An 8,677-nucleotide genomic window follows, 5' to 3' on the forward strand; every position below is an offset into this window, starting at 1 on the left:
GAGAAATGAATTACAGTAGATGGGGTAGAGAGAGAAGATGGGAGGGGGGGAGGGGGGATAGTAGAGGATAGGAAAGGCAGCAGAATACAACAGACACTAGTATAGCAATATGTAAAACGTGGATGTGTAACCAATGTGATTCTGCAATCTGTATACGGGGTAAAAATGGGAGTTCATAACCCACTTGAATCAAATGTGTGAAATATGATATGTCAAGAGCTTTGTAATGTTTTGAACAACCAATAATAAAAATTAAAGAAAAAAAATAAATAAATAAAGAGCCACCTGCTGCTCTAATGCAGCCCAGAGTGTCTAGCTAAGGTCATAGTTCGTTTTTTCTCCCTCTTAGCTGTTCACGGATTTCTATAGCTCCATCAGCCTTGATTTTTCTGGTTCAAACCTGATGAAGACTCCAGTAATCTATTTTCAGGTCCTCTGCCTTTTAAATTTGTTTTCCTATCTCTAATCATAAACATTAGTGAAGGGAACTTTAGAAATGGAAAACATAATCCGAGTGGATTTCCATTGTGTGGCTTTTCAAAGATTGAAAGAAATTTCAGATGTAACAACAACAACAACCAAAAAAACTGTACTGAGGGTTGGGGATTAGTTCAGTGACAGAGCACTTGCTTAGCATTCACTGGGCCCTGGGTTCTATCATTAAAAAAAAAAAAAAAAAAAAAAAGCTGGGGCTATAACTCAGTGGTACAGCAATTGCCTAGCTAGTGGGTTTTCTTGCTTCAGCCTCCCAAGTGTCTGGGACTATAGGTGTGTGCCACCTTGCCTGGTTTCATTGTGGTTTTAATTTGCATTTTCCTGATGATTAATAATTTTGAGCATTTGGTCATTTGCATGTCTTCACATAACAAATGCCAAGTTATACTGTGATTTCTCTTCAGATCATATTTTCTTTTTCTTTTTTTTCTTTTTTTGGTACTGAGAATTGAACCCAGGGATATTACCTCTGAGCCACATCCTCAGCCCTTTTTATTATTTTTGTTTATTTTGAGACAGGTTCTCCTTAAGTTGTTAAAGCAATTTTTTTTTTTTGAGAACTTGCCTCTGCAGGGCTAAAAAAATAAATAAAGAAAGAGGAATGTCATGTTAGGTCTACTGCCCGTTTTTATTTAGTTTTTCAAAATTTCTGTTAATTCCCAGTTTCCGGGGTTTCAGTTTCAGTCTATGGGTGGCTGGCCATGTTCGTTTAGGCCTGAGGCAAGGCAGAAGAGAGGGAGAGAGGGAGATGACCGAGGGAGAAGGAGAGGAGACAGGGAGGGAGAAAGGAAGAGGGAGAGAGAGGAAGAAAGGGAGAGAGCCCATTTTTAAACAGAATTAGAGTCTTATCCAAAAAAAATCCTTCCCTATTTCAGTATCAAGAAGTATTTTTCTTATTTTTCTTCTAATAGTTTCATAGTTTTAGGTCTCAAATTTAAATTTTTAATCCAGTTTGAATTCATTTTCTGCATGTGCATATCCAGTTTTTCCAGCACGATTTATTGAAGAGAATTTCTTTTCCCTAATATATATCCCCTTAGCAGCTTTGCTGAAGATCAGTTGGCTGTAGAGGTGTGGGTCTACTTCTAGGATCCCCGTTTTGTTTCATTGGTCTTATGTGTCTGTATTCCAATACCATTCTGTTTTAATTACTGTAGCATGGTAGTATATTTTGATGTCAGGCATTAAAATGCTTCTTGCTTTTTTTCTTTTGCCAAAGATTGCTTTGGCTATTTGTTTTTTGTGTGTGGCCCCATATGAATTTTACAAATATATTTTTTCTAGTTCTGTAAAGAATGCCATGGTATTTTGATAGAAATTACATCAAATCTGTCAATGTCTTTGGCTATTATGAACATTTTAATGATATTGATTCTTCCAGTCCATGAACACAGGATGTCTTTCATTTGTGTGTGTGTTCTCTTATCTTTATTGATGGTTTCTCCTTATTATCTTTATTAATTTTCATTGCAGAGATCTTTTATCTCTTGGATTAAATATATTCCTAGGTATTTTTTTGTGGCCATTTTAAGTTAGATTGCCTTCTTAAATTTCTTTTTCAGATAATTTGCTATTAGCAAATAGAAATGCTACAGACTTTACAATTTTGCTGTGTTTGTTTATCAGTGTTAATAGTTTTTTGGTGGCATCTTGAGTTGTGTTTTGTGTGTGTGTGTGTGTGTGTGTGTGTGTTACTGGGGATTGAACCCAGGGCCTTGAGCATATGAGGCAAGCACTCTACCAACTGAGCTATATCCCTACCCCCTCTTGAGGTATTTTATGGATGGGAATATATCATTTACAGTGAAGATTTGACTTTCTTCTTTTAAATTTGGACATCATTTATTTCCTTCTCTTGGCTGATTGTGTCAGCTAGGACTTCTGGTTCCATTTTGAATAAAAATTATGAAAGTGGGCATCCTTTCCTTGTTCAGATCTTAGAGAAAAAGTTTCAACTTTTCTCTGTTCAGTGTTATGCTCTTTGTGGGCTTGTTATATAGGGCATTTATTATGTCAAGGTACATTTATTCTTTACCTAATTTGTTCTGAAAATTTATCATGAAGGGATATTAAATTTTATCAAATGCCTTTTCTGCATCTATAAGATGATCATATGATTCCCCCTCCTTCATTCTGTTGATGGTGTGTTGATACATGTTGAAAGATCTTGTATTCCTGGGGTGTATCCCACTTGATGTGATTAATCTTTGATGTGCTGTTCATTTTCTCTTTCTTCCAGTTGTATGGTAGAGGCAACATATATGATGAAAAGATAATGGGCTGTAGAAGTAAAATAGCTGAGATTTGATCTCTGACTCTGCTACTTAACTATTTGACTTAGGCAAGTTATCTAACTTGTTTGGAGCCTCATTTCTCTTATCTGTAAAAGAGATTTGACAATGTTTACACATCAAGACTTGCATGAGAAACATGGCATGAGTTACTATATATAAAATGTGGATGCTGGGATTGTTGCTTAGTGGTAGAGTGCTTACCTACCATGTATGAGGCACTGGGTTAGATTCTCAGCACCACATAAAAATAAATCAAGTAAAGGTATTGTGCCATCTACAACACACACACACACACACACACACACACGAAATGCGATTGCCATGCCTTGCTCATAGTTGACACTAAACAAATAAAGAGGGTTTTTTTTAGTAATCAGGATTCATTGAAATATGAGAACCAGTCATATCTTCTATAGAAGGGCAGGGCAATTCCCTAGGACTTCCAAGCAAGACCTAACTTGAAAGAGAACAAAGAACAATTTAGAACTTACTCAATGGCTTTATTTATTTATTCTAGTTAGTGTATTAAATGCATCTTCCTCAGGCATGCATCTTATCTAGAAATCTTTAATCCCCTTTTCCCATTCTGAACTCAATCATGGTTTCTCATAGATATTTTTTTTCACTATTATCTCCCAAGAATCTTTAAGGAGTATGATCAGAACCCAATTGCTAGTCTCCATAGTTATTATCAAAACACTTTATCAGAGATCCAATGAAGGGAAGATAGGTAGAAGGAACAGAACGTGCTTCCTTGCTCAGATGAATTTGCTGGATGCCAGTTATTATCTAATAACCTGCTAAACCATTTCTCCTTAGGGTCCTGATCACACAGTATGTCACTGAGCACTGAGAGCCTTTTTTTTGTGTGTGTGTGTGGGGGGGGTGCATTTTTCTTTTAATGAAGCCTTTTTTTTAAAATGAAGAGATATTAATTTTTATCAAATTCCTTTTCTGTATCTATTAAGATGATCATATTGTTTTCCCCCTTTCATTCTGTTGATGGCATATTGATGATTCCTATGTTAAGGAGCGCCCACTACAGTCCTTGGCTGTACCAACTGAGCTATAGAAGGGCCACAATGCATATGTTGAAAGACCTTGTATTTCTGGGATGGATCCCACTTGATGTGAATAATTTTTCTTGAACCCAGGGCCTTGTGCATGTGAGGCAAGCACTCTACCAACTGAGCTATATCCCCGGCCCAAGGCTTTTACTCTAAGTGTTGAAAACTTTTTATATCACTGGCACTGGCTTGTATTTAGAAAACAAACACACATTTATTAAGGGACAAATGATTAAAACCATTTATTTTTCTAATCGACAGAAATAGAAAATGTTTAATTTCATCTGTTTGGTAATTTACCAAAGAATTCTTTCCACTAGATGTCACTGTTGTACTAGAAAAATTAAAATGGTCCTTGTGATACAAAAGTAAAATTCTCTTGCCTTGGGATGGCATATATATATATTCCCCCCCCCCCCAGAAGATACAACTAGAAGCCTCAGATGAATCTTATCTAAGATAATTTAATCCAGGGAAATCAGGAAAAGTTGTGTTGTATAGAATTTAGGATTTGGCCAGAAGATTTAGAAATATCCAAAACCTACTGCAGAATGACAAATTTTCAAAGACTGGTCTAGTAAAGAACCTTTAATTTTCTTGCTAGGCCTTTATTTGAAATTCTTTTGATGAGTCCTCTGACCCCTCATGACTTGTGCTGTGCTTCCATCCAGAACCAGCTTTCTCATGAGGATGGAAAACAGAACACCTCTTGAATTTTCTTTCTCTTTGATATTGACCCCTATGGTGACCTGATTTCAAAACATAAAGTATACCAATAGTTAGTTCCATTTGAAGTTATTACACTAAGCACTTCTTTATTCAAGGAGCTACAAAGATAATTAAGAACTTTGTTTTTTTTCCTTGTTGTATTTATTAACAAATTAGAAAAAAAAAATCCCTCCAGAAAATTGAGATCTGTGGCATGTTTCCCTGTGCCTGAAGTTATATTGAAATATAACAGATGGGAGCACAGTAGGAATCTTGCAGAGTATTGCCAGATATGTCACACAGAGCAGTTTCTTATTGCTGAGTCAAAAGCCTGTTAATGCTTACTAAAATACAAATAAACAAAACCACATCAGAAAATCAGAGAAAGATAATAGTGATAATCCTGATAAGTACCAACTTGAACCATGTAGATCATCAAATGGATGAAATTAGGGGATTTTTAAATCTCCAAATGTTTGGAAATTGAGCAAAATATTTCCCCAAAACTTATAGATGAAAAAAATAAAAATAAAAAGCAGTGGAAATGTTAAGCTATTTGGAATAAAATAACACAAAAATATGAAATTTGTGAGATACTGTTATAATAGTATATATAGGGAAATTGTAGCTTTAAATGCAATATTTAAAATTTTTCTAGGGGCTAGGGATGTGGCTCAAGCGGTAGCGCACTCGCCTGGCATGCATGCGGCCCGGGTTCGATCCTCAGCACCACATACAAACAAAGATGTTGTATCCACCGAAAAACTAAAAAAAAAAAAAAATATTAAAAAATATTTCTACATCAATATCTTATTTTAAAACTAAAAGAGTAATAATGGCCAAATTATATGGTTACATTGTGTGCATTATGAATATGTAACAATGAATTTTACTACTATGTACAATTAAAATGCATATAAATAATTTTTTCAATTAAAAATATGGAAAAAATAAATAAATGGAGGAAAAAAAACACCCAAAAGTGTAAAAGAAAAGTAATGATAAAGTTAAGAGTAAAATTCAAGGAAAATGGAGATGCAACTGAATAACTTAGCAAACACCAAAAGTTGATTCTTTGGAAAGATTAGTAAAATTGATCAACCCCTAGCAAGATAAATAAGATAAATAAGAAAAAATTATCAAGAACCAATAAAAATGAACATTGCTGTAGATCTTACAGGCATTAAAAAGATAAAAAGCCAGGCATGGTGCACATGCCTGTAATCTCCTGTAATCCCAGTGACCTGGGAGGCTGAGGCAGGAGGATTGCAAGTTAGAGATCAGCCTCAGCAACTAAACAAGACTCTGTCTCAAAATAAAATAAAGGGCTGGGAGTATAGCTCAGTGGTAGAGTGCTTGCCTGACATGTGTGAGGCCCTGGATTTGATCCCCAGCACCACTAAAAAAGCAGTTCAAAATAAAAGGGGCTGGGGGGTTGTGGCTCCGTAGTAGAGACACTCTGGGTTCAGTAGTGAAATAAGAAAAAATTAAAAGCTGAATGGTCCTAAATACCTAACAAAAATCAAAATTTAACACTTTTCCATCATATGTATAAACAGAGAAAATAAAGAGCAAGAAAAGACATATGAGTGAAGACACCTTTGACTTAATCAGGCAGCAGGCACTGAAAGAGGAGTGACAACAGAACATGACATTTAGGGTCTTTGAATGCTAACGTTAGCATTAATAATGAAAATAAAGCAGAATAACCTAAGTCCTGGAAGAACAGGGCAAAACTCGCTTAGTGGCTAAGGTGTCACTTAAACTGTTGGATTAAAGGTCTGGAGTCATAGCTCAGTGGTAGAGTGCTTGCCTGGCATGTGTGAGGCCCTGAGTTTGATCCCCAGCACTGCATATAAATAAAACAAAAGATCTACTAACAATTAAAATATTTTTAAAAATAAAAATAAACTGTTGGATTAAGGTTCCTTAAATTCTTTGCAACAGAAGACAAGATTGATGTTAATGAGGGAGAAGGTTTTCCAGTGGGAGAGAACAAGCTGTGCAGTCAAGTTAGAAGGAAATAGAAGAACCCAGACTTGCCTTTTTATTTTGTTTGGGGAACTTCCAGCTTTTAGGGTTCAGATTATACTACTCCAGAATGTCCCACCAGCAGAGGTGGGAAGGTCTCTTGCCCCCATCCCAGCCCCCTGGCCAGTCCTTCCCTGAGGCAGGTCAGAAAACCAGAATAAGTTGTTTTAGCATAGGATTCTTTTGAGCTCCTCATTCTGAGAGAGTGCAGCCATTGAAGACGTTCAGAAAACAAGTGGAACTTTCAGTGCCTGTTGACTGTTTAACTGGGACATCCCATTTGTTTAGGGGCCTGCAGGTAGACTTCAGGGATAACTGGCAGAAGTTGGCAGAGGTTAAGAATCATTACCAAGCTTTGTTTAGTTTAGTATGTTTCAGCTGTATGGTCTTCTCTGTTCTCTCTATTGCAACCTGTTTCTTCCATATTAACTCGTCAGTTGATTGAAACTCCCTCCTTGAGGGCTTAGTGGTAGAGGATTTGCTGACACATGTGAGGTCCTAGGTTCAGTCCCTAGCACAAAAGACAAAACAAATAAATAAGACCCTTCTTGATCTCCTGCTAGATACAGGCTCTGCCAACTTTTTGTTGGCTCAGTTCAGCTGAGGATAACTTGGTACTTTATGATCTTCCCCGATTCCACAAAGATCTCTTCCTCCCAACATTTCTATACCTCCTTCCTCCTTTGCCCAACCAGTTCCCTAGAATCTTTAATATTTCACTCTTTATTGCTTCTTGGCCTTTTGGCTAAGATCAAGTGTAGTATCTGTTCTTATCAGTTTAATATTTCACCCTTCAAACCCCTACCTCTTCTGTCCCTCTCTCCACCCTTGCCAGATCTTTCTCCTCACTTCAGCCTCTCAATCACTTGAACTTGAGATTTTTCCCGCTTTTTAAGGGACTCAGGGTGCCTCAAAAGCAACTATCTGTGGCTGAAAAGAAAGAAGGCTAACTGTTAGTACATTAGATTTATTTATCCACCCAAAAGTGCTTTGGGATTATTTGGATAGCTGCCAGAGGTCTCCTTTTACCTCCATGAGATTACTTATTAGGGCAAATAAAAATCAAAATCATAAAGGTCTCCTCCATAAATATTGATAAACAGGAAAACTTAATTTGTGCCATGATATTCAGATAAAAATATAAAGGGAAGGACTGGGGTTGTAGATAGCGTTATGTTAGAACAAAGGCAAAGCCCGGGTTCAAATCCCAACACAGTGAGTGAGAGAGAGAGAGAGAGAGAGAGAATATCCAAACAGTAGGATTACTAAGTTTTATTGAAACATAGCTAAAAATTTAGGACAAAAGTTTAACATCTCTGTTCATGTTTGTATGGTATGTATATTTATGTATATATGGATGGATATTACAGATGTGTGATATTTTTCTACCAATGGGTAGTATTACCAAATCACTTAATAAAATCCTTTAAAGAAATTCTATTCAGATTGAAGTGCTTATAAATTAAATATTCCTAAAATTCTCAGAAATGTAGAAACCAGCCCAAAATTTAAATAGTTGATGTGGGACAAACTTTGGCAAATAAAGCTTATTTTTAATATGCTGGTGAAATAAAAGCAGGAATATCTTCAGAATTTTCAGTATTAAAGACAATGAGGCATCTGCGGATATACCTCAGTTGGTAGAATGCTTGCCTTGCATGAACAAAGCCTTGAGTTCAATTCCCAGCATCATTTAAAAAAGAAAAAAAAGTTAATGTGGACATATAGTTTTATTCAACTTGGGTTCACCAGTCAAACAAGCGTATGTTTATGTTTAAGATGATAAAACTAGGGCTAGGGATGTAGTTTAGTTGGTAGAGTAATCCTCTAGTATGCAATGATAGAGCACCCCTAGGTTCAGCCTCCAGCATCACAAAACAAGCAAGCAAAAACAAGATTGTAAAACTATAAATCTAATCAATAAGAACAAAATGTTGGGCTGGGGTTGCCGCTCAGCAGTAGAGTGCCTGCCTAGCATGTGTGTGAGGTGCTGGGTTTGATCCTCAGCACCACATTAAAAAAAAAAAAAAAAGTATGTGTCCAACTACAACTAAAACATAAAAAAAAAAAAGAACAAAATGT

At 36.2% G+C, this 8,677-nt stretch overlaps 1 pseudogene; it reads left to right on the forward strand.

Annotated features, from left to right (window-relative positions):
- The first annotated feature begins 7,320 nt into the window (after positions 1-7,320).
- Positions 7,321-7,405, forward strand: LOC125615422 (annotated as a pseudogene).
- Positions 7,406-8,677: the final 1,272 nt, after the last annotated feature.

The sequence above is a fragment of the Marmota marmota genome, unplaced genomic scaffold (genome assembly GCF_001458135.2).
Source record: "Marmota marmota marmota unplaced genomic scaffold, marMar, whole genome shotgun sequence".
NCBI classification, from domain to species: domain Eukaryota; kingdom Metazoa; phylum Chordata; class Mammalia; order Rodentia; family Sciuridae; genus Marmota; species Marmota marmota.